General features: G+C 40.4%; 1 protein-coding gene across 2 annotated transcripts in view; it reads left to right on the top strand.

The window, feature by feature from the left end:
* Positions 1–12569, top strand: part of TENM2 (teneurin transmembrane protein 2) — a 1190981-nt gene that overhangs the window by 500443 nt on the left and 677969 nt on the right. The window contains exon 1 of one of the 2 annotated variants that reach the window (XM_087760049.1): positions 395–553. The exons of the other annotated variant lie outside the window; for it this stretch is intronic. The gene's annotated coding sequence lies outside the window, so the exon portion shown is untranslated. Of the gene's footprint in view, positions 1–394; positions 554–12569 lie in introns of those variants that run through there. 2 annotated transcript variants of the gene reach the window in all.

Raw genomic sequence — 12569 nt, 5'->3', positions numbered from 1 at the left:
CGGCCTGACGGCGGGGCCGCCGCCGCCCCCGCGCGTAGCCCTCGCGGCCGCCGCCCGGCCCCGGCGGCGCGCGGGGGCCCTGCGCGCGCGGGGGCGCTGCGCGCGCGCGGCCGGGTGCCGAGCGCGGGGATTGGCTGGCGGCCCCGGCCGCGGCGCGTGCAGCCGGGGGCCGGCGGGGCTGCAGCCAGAGCGCGGCTGGCGCGAGCGGCGGCCGGGCCCGCGCGCGCTCCCTCCCTCCCTCAGCCTCCCTCAGCCTCCCTCAGCCTTCCCGCCTCCCGCCGCCGCGGCCCCGCCGCGCCGCTCCCCTCCCCTCCCCGGGGGCGGTGGGAGGCTGCTGCTGCTGCTGTTCCCGCGGCTCCGCTCCTCGGGGGAGGGACGGGACGGGAAGGGAGAGGAAAGGAGAGGAGAGGAGAGGAGAGGAGAGCAAGGGAAGGAAGGGAAGGGAAGGGGTGTCCCTCGTCAGTGAAGGAATCCGCACCGGTGCTAAGTTATCTCCCAGAGACGGTGTGAGGCACTCGGGCTGCTCAACCTGCTGCTGCTGCTGCTGCTGCTGGTAAATGTTCTTCACTTCTTACTTGCCTACGTGCTCAGGGCTCTCCTTACCGCTTCTCACTCGGCAACAGCGCCCAAAGCCGCAGCGTTTCTGTCTCTGTCGCTCCCTTCCCTTCTGCCTTCCCCCACCCCGCCTTACCGTAATTGCCTTAGCGGAGTTGACAACTTCTGATATGTGTCTGAAAACCAGGCAGTGAGGGTTTTGTTTCCTGGAGCCGTTTAATTCAGCAGTTGGAGAGGTCATTAGTTGCATGAGTTCCAGGGAAAGAGGATTCTCTATGCCACTGCAATAAGTGCTGCTGCTGCTTTTCTGCCCATTAATTCTCATCCTTCATTGCTGGTATTTCTTTTATTTTCACTGTGTCTTAATGTTGCCGTTGTTCTTCAAGCTGCTTAATTTTTTTTTTTTTCTTTTCTTTTTCCTTATTCTTCTGGGATTGAAGTACATTTTTTTTTTTCAGTGTTTGCCAACAGTGTGGAAAGGTATCGCTGATTCAGAAACTATTGTCCACAGTGCGTCTTGGTTAGGAATAGGCAGAAATAAGAGAAGGCAGGCATTTGTATTCCGAAAGGGAATTAAAAAAAAAAAAAAATGCTGCTTTGCATCATTGCTGCAGATTTGCAGGAAGCAGTAAGGGACAATAATATTATGTTGTTTGCAAAGATAATAAACATAGAAGTGCTTTGGTGTTTGATGTATAGCCCTGCGATTGAGCTGTTTCGAAATTGCACTTAATAATAAATTCATATCTGTGGAGGAAGAGATTGCTGGCATGTATTGCATACGTTGCTGAGACATTGTACCAACGTATGCTAACACCAGACCAAGACCCTGTTAGACCTTACACGGAGCGGCAGTTTGACAAGATACTGTTTTGTTTCTTGCATACTCCCAAACTGAAATTTAAATAAGGTGGCTTAATGGCTGTGAATTGAGCTCCTGACTCTTTATCTCTGAACCAGACTCCTTTTTCAACACTTCTTGTTAGGGTGCTTGTAAATGCTAGTGTAAACATTTAGCTGTAGCAATTTCAGATTATTTAATACTGCTGATGTCTTAATATATGCTTTTTATGCCTTTTTTTTTTTTTTTTTTTACTTCCATACTTAATTGTTCTGTCCTTTTAAAAGGCTCAAAATGTACTGGCACGTATTTTCTCTGTGTGTGTGTATGTGTGTAGGTAAATATTTATATATATTTTTATATATATATATAGTATTTGGCTTGTACTTGTTTGAATTTACCAAACCTTGTATTAGATGGAGAAAACAGGTGTTGTAACAGAATTGAAATGCAGGGACACAGAATTAAAGGAGACTTTGTTTATAATACTTAATTCTATAGTTAAAAGATTATATAAGATCAAAGAAATCAAAAATGTATACATTGTGAAGAAGTCTGGAAGTAGTAGCATTGTAACAATTTAAGAAAATGAAGCTTGGCTGAAACAATACGGAATGCAGGCTGTCAATAAGTATGTGTAGTTATCTAATATCCTTACAGAGCACTTTACAGAATGCTGTTTAAAATCTGATGTCTTTAAAAAGTAGTCTGTCTTTGTTAAGTGCAAAGTTAATGCAAAAGTAATATCACCTGTTAATACGGTTACTTTATGCAAGTTTAATAGTTAACCTTGGTTGTACAGTCTCAAAGTTTTTCTTCAAACTTCAGAAGAATTTAGAGAGAGGCGATTCTTTCTTCAGGACATCAGTATTATTGTTCAAATTATACTGATGGGAGAAACTGGTGAATCTCTACCGTGTAGGACGATGATGGGTATTTTTCTAAGGGGCTTATGTAAGTGCTAGGTGAAGTGGATTTTTTACAAGGGGCTGACAACCTAAGGATAGGTGGGATTTCTTGATTTGTCAAGGTTTAAAATATATACAAACAATGTATTTGGGCATCATTTTCCTGTGCATTGACAAATCGGTAACCAGGCTGACGATTAATTTAGCTTGGCCCATATGCTGAGGTTTCTAGTTGCTGAGTAATAAATAAAAACTATTCATATATTGCACTGATACATGTTGTGTGGTATTCAAAAAGCCAGCTGTGAGGTCTGAGCTTTAATTCATTTCAAGAGGAAAACTTTTTTAGCTGTGGTTTCTTAGTGTCCTGGAAACGTCTAAGAACTCATGGAAGTATTTTTTTCCAATTGTTAACACACGTTCAGCATATTTTAAAAAAAAAAAAAAAAAGTTTTGATCCAGATAATCTGTTTGAATGTTTATTCTACTTATTTTTAAACACTTCCTACTAAGAGAGTGCTTATATGAAAACAATAATCTCTAAATTTTCCATGTGCTTATTTTTCATGTGGATAATGAAAATAAAATAATCGTGTTTCTGTGTCATTAGGTTTCAACTGTTTATGTAGCTTGGGGAAGATGAACACATGAACATCACTAGTGATGTTTCCCTCTAATTAAATGGAACTGTATTTTCATTTTTAATATTTCGTACTAAAAGTCAAAGAGCTGTGTGAGAAAATAGAGAAGACACTTTCTCTTGTCAGTTCACGGAGATTAACAGTGGTAGGAGCATTGGTTTGAGGGGACTACTAGTTAAATTTTTTCGCCTTTTTAAAGAACATTTTTATTTCTGGGAAAAACAGCAAAATATATATATCAACTTGTGATATATTATGGCCATGGCTTTGTCATTTTCCTGTCCAATACTGTTGTTTTTGTTTCTGCAGTCAAAGAAAATTTCTTGTGAACAGTATTACTGTTAGAGTAAGTAATGGTGTAAGCCGTATTGGTGATCTTGTGCTTAAAATTATTTAGAGCAACATAGAAAAGGGAAAATGTTTGTTCAGTTCAATCAAGGTCAATGTCTAGACTTTCTTGTCTGAGAGGTCAAACTAAACTGAAGGTCGAATTAGATGGAGACAAAGCTCAAGCCGCTGCTAGACCACTCAAGTCAATATACCGATATTTGAAAAGCTGTTTTGTGTTTGTTTGCAGTTTACTGTGAATTTAATCCCTCAATCCTTAACGTTTTTGGCAAAAGGCGCACATAGGAGCAGCACCGCCGAAGTCCGTGCTTAAAAATAAGACCAAAAAATTATTGGACCGATCCTTTAAATAATAATATTCTTTTATATAAATGGGTAGTTCTAAAAAGTCTGCCCTCCCCCACCCTGGATCCATAGCAGGAAATACAACCTCAGAATATAAATTTAATTCATTTCTACTAAACTAATTGATAAGAGATGTCTGACTAGTCCTGACTTGCGTTTTCAGAAGGTTAGTATTTAATGGAAGTGGCACGTTTTTTCCAGGCTTTTTGTTTCTTTTTAACTATACTTTACTTATAATTTCATAAGATCTTTATCACGAAGAATAGTTTTATATACTACTTACTGTGCTACAATAGAACAGATAGTTTGGCTGATACTAAACATGTGCAGAACTGGCCCATACTTTCTGACCTGAGGTGTCGCATCCCAGAGCCTTCATACCAACTGATAGTGACTCACCTTTCTAATTCCTTAGTGCATAAGACAGCTCCTGTACAGTGTACTTTTAGGTTATGCAGGAGGCAGAGTATGAAATGGCTCTGGCTGCATCAGGCTGTTCCAGCCACAGACCGGACCAAATCTGTGTCCTGGTCACCCCTGTAGCCTCAAAGAGCCCCTTGTTCTGATCCTTATTCGGAGTCACTTAGCTGAGCGGCTATAGCTACATGTAAGATGTTTCCTGCAATACAGTCTCACCTAATCCACATATGGATTTAAAAGATACTTTGGGGCATTCTCTGTTAGCTGAATTTTGTCTCACAATTATTGGTCTGCATTGGGATCTCATAATGAAGTTGAAGTTCAAATACATTGTTTTAAATTCACCTTGCTGACTAACTCAATATTATCAGAGAGACTTTTTGGATAAGCAGGAAGCATGCTAAGCTTAATATTATTCATTTTTTATTATTTTTTGAAGTAGATTCTTTTTGGTTGAATTGATTGACATTCAGTGCCAAATAGTAATAAATTGTCTACTTTCATTTTTATTGCTGAACATTAATAACCTAGTAGTCATCCAAATAGGGGTGTAATTATAAGATTTTTAGCAACAAGCTGCACAACATTGAATTATAAACTTATGTTTAGCTGAGCAGATTGCGAATGGATATGTGATGCATATACTGCCTTACCCCAGTGGCAGTATTCAGACATGGTCTGGGGTAATAGTTTAGGAAACAACTGATCTTAAATCACGCTCCTGTAACTCAGGAAGAGGTTTTGTAGAGGATAGGTTTTATTGTCTGATGAATGGAAAGCAGAATTGCACTGAGGTAGGGGGGCTTGGCTTTGGGGTTTGGGGATTTTGTTTTGTTTTGTGTTCGTTTTGGTGTGTGTTTGCTTTGTTGTTTATTTTTTGTTGTTGGGTTTTGTTTTTTTTTTTGCCAGTCAAGTAGTCTGGGGAAAGTAAGAACAAGGCATCACCCTTTTTGTTTCTGGGTAATAGAGTCTTCATTCTGGTTTTGTTCTTAAGGGACTTCTGTGGTATATAAATGTGTACATTTAGCCAAAACACTAACTGTAATCCTTCAGAACTACAAACATATGTTAAAATTCTATAAAATACATGAGTAGCTGCTCTTGAAGGATATTCATATTAGTTTGGGGCACACCGTAGCTGCCTTTGTGTCTTTAGTAGGAGCATTTAAAGCTTTCAGTTGGTGTCAATTCTCCAGATTTATCTGTTGTTTTTTAGCCTCCACAGGCAAGGAAAGCACCAGTGATCATTCAGAGGAGTATGCGAGCCTATCAAAATCATTAATGAACATATCAATGGAACACTTTAAAAGTATGGAAATAACTTCTATACAAATCCTTGTGGAAGGTACCATGTGAAGTATGTGGAGAGGCAGCAACTGAGGCTCGGTACTGGACCTGTACCGTAGCTGTGTGTGCAGAGTAGGCACACTAAGCAAGCACACAGAGTTTTACGCTGATGCACCGTTTAGGGGAAGCAGTAGAAGTGATAGGAGCAAAACAGTCTTCTCTTGCTTATCCTTGGTCATGTAGGGCTTTTGTGGGCATGGTGATACCAGCTAGTGTAAATTTTTTGAGCAGCAGCCTGAGAGACCCAGAGAAGCTTTTAGTACGGATATGAGTCCAGGTCTGCCAAATTTTAGCGTAGCACCTTAACATTGCGAGTCATCTTTTTACATCGGTGTGCTATGTACAAGAGCAGACAGAGCCTGCATCCATGTGTGTACTTCTGTGGCTAGCTATGTAAGAATCTCGATGCCTCCTGTGAAGTTTTATATCTGTTCCCTTAACTCTGAACACAAAAATACATAGTTTTTTTGAATCTTTTTTTTTTTTAGGGGAGAAAATTGAGAATGTTTAGGAAAGTCACTTTTCCTAAACTAATGAAGTTAGGAGTGTTGGTTTTGTTGTGCTTTTGAATGGCTCTGTACAGTGCTACGTGTAACTGTACTGTGGAAAATGTAAGTTTAAAGAGGTGTGGATGAATGCGTGTCAGTGGAAACTATACAAATTCTGTTCTGAAGCCATTGTTACATAGTAGCATAGGACTTATGTGTAAACACAAGCAAAAGGAGTAAAATACAGAAAGTCCTATTAAATGTAAACAACAGGTTCTTCCAAAGCTTTTTGTGAGTATAGATTGCCTAGTGATTTTTCTGGTCTCTCTTTAAAATTCAGCTATCTACAGTGAAGTAAGGTATCATAATAGTGCATTCCAACATTGTACCACATACTAAGAAAATGGTAAGTGCCTTTTTTCAACCAAAAAAAAAGTTGAGTATTTAGAAAGGCAGAATACTTGATGTTGAAATATAACAGTGACACTAGAGACAATATTTTTAGTCTTGAAAATAAAGTTTACTTTACTTGCTACACTTATCTTGCCAATGTTATAGGAAATACTGTGTTTGAATCAGAATCTGGGGGAAAAAGGAGGTGTTGGCTTTACACCAATTGAAATAAAGTAGCAAAGGTAAATATTAAATGCATCATAGTGTATAAAAATACATTCTCGAGGGAGGAGTATTACACACTTCATACTTGCAATAATAAATGAGTTTTCTGAACCAAATTAAAACAAGTGATATGCAGCTTAATACACTTAAAAAAATCAAATTTCAATTAAAAAAATCAAATTTCATTAAAAATGCCTATCAGTGCACGCTGTTTGCCTAGTTCTGCTGTCACTGTGTAGATACCTACTTTCACCATTACTGAAGAATTAGCTATTTGAAGAAAATAATTTTTCATCTTAGTTCATATTTACATAGAGTACAGGTTTGGATGTGCGTGCGTCTTGGTGCGTTTGGTTTTGGTTTTGTGCCTAGGGACATTCAGAAAGTCATGGTCCATCAGGAGTTGGCAAGGGTGTAGTCTGGAACATAGAACTTTCTCTTAAGGCATGTTTTCTTGTCTAGGCATTTCTTCTTACTTTTTGCTACATAGTTTTTACACAGAGAAAATGTTTCTGTCATTGTCTGTGGTTTTTGAGAGGGTGAGCTATGGCTGGTATACTAGTTTTGAATGAGAACATACAAATGTGAATGTCCACAGAAACATAAGTCCATAAAAGGACAGGGCTTTTCTCTTCTGCTCCAACATGGCTGACTGGGCACTAAAATCAAAAGGATTATTAACGAGTGTCACAAAAAAATAATTGTTTTGGCAGACTCCTTCCAATCACGGAGAAGTTTTAGACAAACCTTAGTTTACAGAAGAATGTCTGAATGAGTCGAAACTTTATACTTGTAACTACAGCTGTAAGTAAACACAACAGTACCATGAAAGTCAATCTGTAATTTTAGTAATCTTGTAACAGTTTGATTTGTCGGAGTGTCTATATTACACGTGTACGGTTACCTAAAATGTGATTGAGTTTATGTAAACACTCATGTGACACACGAAGTCACATAGCAATGAAGATACAGAAAATTTCCATGGTAAATGGCTTCGATCAGTTCCTTCTGTTTTGGGAACATGTGGCCTAAATATCAGCTAAAGAACTCTGGCAAACGCTGTTGAGGGAAACTGTAAATGTGCAGATCAGTATTAGAAGTGAAGCAATAGAGAACAGATTTTTAAAGAAAGTTGACTGTTTAGAGATGAGTGGGTGCCTATAAGATGATCAAAACTTCCTTTACTCACTGTAAAAGGTCAATTCTTAATGTCCCTCTGGACTTTATCCCGCGTCTGTAGCTGTGGAAAATCCTTGAGGAAGAAAAACGCATCTAGGTATTTCCGTTAAGGCGCCTGAAATAAATGCGTATGTTTGCTGGTTAAGTCTTTTCAGGAATGATTTATGAGAAGTAGACCATCAGGTAGATTATTAATAATCTAAAAAGCAAGGTATGGTAATAAAGATTTGTATATAGCCTTGGTCACAAAAGGAACTAAACTTTTTTTTTTTTTTTTTTTTCTTCCTCTGAGAAGTGAGCTGGCTTTAGTTGTCTCCCTGCATAGAGACTAACCTAAATCTTCCCCTTTTCCCTTTCTCTCCAGCTGATTGTTGTGGGCAGAGAGCAGTGTGAGAAAAAGTCTTAGTGGAGTGCTAAATTTGGAGGTCACAGCTTTATTAACCAATACTGAAGTACATGGTATTCCAGTGCAAATCTTAGCTGACACCAATGGCCCCAGCTACAGAACAAAGAATAAGCTGTGCGGCTGTCTTTCTTTCAGCTTTCCTACCTGCTAAGGGATGCTGACTGAAATCCAGAACATTGTCACCTTCTTTCTTCTGTGGAACCTACCTGAGGTTGAGAGATGACATGAGAGCGGAGCTGCGCAGAACGTATCTTTTCAGAAAGTCATGTCAGTGGTCAGGACCAATGCCTAGGCGGCTCACCGTGCAGCAGAACTTCTGCAGCATTTGTCTAGGGAATCCAAGTCACAATTACTTCAGTAATCCTTCTAAAACAGGCCCTCTGGGAGGTGCAAATATCTTCATGGTACTTTGGCTGTTTCATCATTGCAGGGCAAAGGAGAGAAGTAGTCTCAGATCACGACATTGATAACCAACATGCCTTCCATTGGTAACTGATCTTACCGTCACAGAAAAAAGCTGAAATAGTGACGCCTGAGCGGATCACTGTCATTGCTCTCTTCCTCCTGCTCCTTTAGGGTCATTCCCTAGCAAGGTGCTACCTCCTGCTTCAGGACCCTGGCTACAAACAGCAGTCTCTTTCCCTCTGGGACATGAAGAGGGGGGAGCAAGAGAATAATACAGAAAGCAAGTGACCTGAATATTGCCTCACCTGCCCTGGGATGTGTCTTTTCTCTTTCAAAAGTGTATTCATGGCCTTTGGCTCCATGACTGCATCGCTGTTCCTAGGGTGAGCGCCTACGAGAGCTCTAGCCCTGCATTTTGCCTCGGAGCAGTGGAGGGAAGGGCTGGCAGCTCCTCCTGGTATTGTGCTCCTTGTTGTATTACCAGTGAGGATTACTAACTAATGAGTTGAATGAGAGAGACCTTTCCCTTCGCTTTCACAAGCAGCTGTCACTGCTGGAGAGAAGAAGTGGCCAGAGGTGAGAAGAACCTGTGGATGGCCTGTGGAGTATTTATTCTTCTATTGAAGCTCTAATTACCTAACTGAAACTCTTCTTCCATCTCTCTAGCAATCCCAGGGGCTTCCATAGGTTCCTCTAGTTCAGCTGGCATTCTGTATCAGCTACCTCCAGGCTTAAATTGCCTTTCTTTTTCCTGCATTGTTCCTTTAAAGGAGCAGTAATCGCTTCCCCCTGTGTTTCCCAAACCGTCCAAAATATAAGCCCTTAATAGATTGCTCTTTTACGGAGCAGCTTATGCATTTCCTCAATACCTGTCACTCTTTGCCCATAACCTTCATTGACTGCAAGTATTGGAGTTTATACATTGTCAGTTCTGTAGATCTCGAACTTAGTGTGTGTTACAAGACTAAGATTTATGATTGTACCCCAGCTAGTTCAAGGCCAGCTTCTGGATGGCCTTTCCCCTTTGCATAAGGGTACTGGGATAGGGAGAGCTCTGTCATTCTGTTTGCCTCAGCAGTCTTCTTGGGGAAAGTCAGAATTCGGATTCTGTTGATACTCCCAACATAGACGGTCATTCCCTTCTTCCCTGGTGATGCCATGCGAAGGAGACAGCCACAATACTTTTTCATTCCCTTGCTCTTATACAAAAGAAGCAGTGTGAGGTGGGGGGGGGGGTTGATATTTTGAAGAGCTGCTATGATTGCTGCTTTGTGCTACCTCCATTTGCCAAAGGTTTTCCATCTAGCCCTGTGTATCAGAGAGTCTCTGATTATTGAAAATTTCCTGGCCCCTAGAACGAAGTGTTGGAAGTCCTGTGTATAGTTGGATTGGGTTAGTCCTAGTAAGGCTGAAACCTGGTGGGTATTCTAAAGATCTCTAAGCAGTTTCTGTGAAAACAAGTAATTTGTCCCTATGAATTGTAGGGTAGGAGTGTCTTTAAATTTGCAACGTAACAATACTTAAATATAATGACAGTTAAGCCTGAATTAGCTATGTTGGAATATCAGGGTCTGATCCTGTGAATAGTTGTTATTGTCCTGCTGTTCAAATGACTGTGTGTGAGAAAGGATCACCTGCTTAAGGCAGGCTCTGCTAGAACATGATTTTCCCCACTGTCGTCTATTTGCAGTTTAATTTAATTGATGCATTTGGAAGAAGGATACTTAAAAGATAGTTAGATGTCACATTTTAATTTTGCTAATGAAATGCTGTTTAGTACTTAGTAGGCCATAATATTGGCACAGCAGAACCTATCATTTATAGCTTGCAAGTTTTATTTTCAAATTAAGCAGCAACAAACATATATATGAGCTTGAATTTGTGGCAGTTGAAGTTGATAGGTGCCTCGCGACAGTTGTAGTGACTTTGGATCAAACCTTGCTTGTACATGCTACTTTTTTAGCTTGGTAGGGAGGCTAGCTTTCTTTGGTTCTAAGTGTTTTTCTTTAAAGGAAAAGAAAAAAAGATGGGGCCTGGCACCACAAATTACATGAACAATTGCCGAGGTTAAAGAAAAAATACTCAACGCTTGGTTTAAGATTGCTTTCTGTTCAGGCGGTGCAAACAAGTAAAACCAGGGACTCTCCTGGTAGTTTAAGAGCAGCTATGTGTTACTCCATCTGTGTCTTACCTTGTTTGCAAAAAAGAATATTGGCAGGCATGGCAGGCTGGAAGGACTATGGCTAGTGTGCTGTTTCCTGGGTTCAGGTGGTGAGCTAGCAAAAATGCGGATTAAAATCTTGCTGTCTTCCTTCTCACTTCACTTATCTGCTCTAAAGTTAACTCTGGCACGGCTGTATTTTAAGCTCCAAGACATAAGCTCCATGACCAAGGGTTATTTGACTTGGTTCAGTTAGTTCATGAATATTTTGGAGTATAATTCCCCAGATTTATTAGGAACAGGTTTGTCCATGTCAGAAGTCATGGTATGCATATCACTGTGTGTTTTAAAAAAATGCTTTCTGTGTCAGGTGGTTGAGTGGTGAATTTATCGCGTGTATGCCGTGACCCTAAAAGGAATCTCTTTGGCTGGCTGGTGGTACTTTTTCTCCCTTCCACCTTCCTTCCTCCTCCTTCCCTACCCTGCACCCCTCAGCCGTGTCATTGATGGGGAAGGTTTTACAGGTATAGTTTAATGTTTGCAGTTGACTAATTATCTTATTGCCAGAAGTTGTATGAATACTTGGTGCCATTTCTCCTGTTGTGTATGAAATCTTACTTGTGTCTATTACCAGTAGATTATAGCTGAATGTTACAGAAGAATGTTTATTTCTACTTTGATTACTTTGGAAGTCCACAGAGCTATTATTCATCTTCCCTACTTAGCAGTTATTCAACATATCAGTTTGCTCACATAGTAAATCTGTAATAGTTTTTTTGTATTATGGAAAACAATCCTTCCTTTAGCAGGGGAGCAGTGGTGCAGGATAAGCTAATGCACTGAAAAATAGGTTTATTCTCCACTTAGAAAAAGGGCGGTTGTGGTCCCGCAGATAAGGGTCTGGATGCGTTGTCTCTGAACAGCAGACAAAATTCTGCTGGGCAGTTCACTCACTCAGCTTACAAACTGCACTTTTCCTTCCAGACCTGCCGTAGTAGATTCATTTGGGAACTGGATTTACTGCCTGAAATGTATCAGTTTTGTGGGCATCTTTAGGTTTGCTAATTGTGCTCCTTTTGCCATCGTAATTTTTTTTTATTGCAAATGTTTCAGTTAGAAAGTGTTTTGGAAGATGATAGAAGTTGGACAAGGTTCCAATAGTGTAGGAGGGAAAGAAAAATTAATCCCATTTTTAATTTCACATAAACAGCTTTATTACAGAGGCTATCTTCTCCCTTTGCGATTAGCCTGAACATGGACAAGAGTCTCTTGAAATAACTAAATTGTATTGTATTTGAAATATATGGTAGCTAGGTGGCCTGTTCACTGGTTGCTTTTAGCACACTATGGGACCGTATTCTTCTTTCAATTACCGAATTTCAGTAGAATGATGAGTGCCCAATTTAGCCCTTTTCTTTAAACTTATAAAAGATTGAAATCCTTTGGTGAGCAGGGCAGATGTGCCTCACTGGCGACCATGACTATGTCATATAGCGCAGAGGCACCTGTGCTTCTCCCAAATCAAAACTAACTGGGCGGCAGCACTAAAATCCTGCTGTCATCTTGTTTCCCATTTCCGTGCCATCTTTGAAGATCTGTGTTGACTAAAAGCTGAAATTCTGGAATACAAGAGCTGAGCTGCACTTACTCCTGGGACACACCTGGCAAGGACTGTTTCAGTCTTCTCATGACTTAATCCATTATCCCTGTGGATGATGGAATACAGTGTCTCAATGGGAAGCATGTTTTTGGGAAAACTGAGTAAGTTATACCTTGGAGCTACCTGCTTTTCTTCAGTGGTTTATCTACAGATGTCTCCAAGTCTGTTGTATGCGGGTTATTCAAGATGAATTTGCATAGTTTTTTAGCAGAGAGTAGCTTCCTTCACCATTAGACAGACTCTTCCC

This window comes from Nipponia nippon, unplaced genomic scaffold (assembly GCF_047370975.1).
Source record: "Nipponia nippon isolate SJK-2023a ecotype South Korea unplaced genomic scaffold, ASM4737097v1 scaffold_21, whole genome shotgun sequence".
Classification (NCBI taxonomy): Eukaryota; Metazoa; Chordata; class Aves; order Pelecaniformes; family Threskiornithidae; genus Nipponia; species Nipponia nippon.
This window is presented reverse-complemented; position numbering and strand designations above follow the sequence as displayed.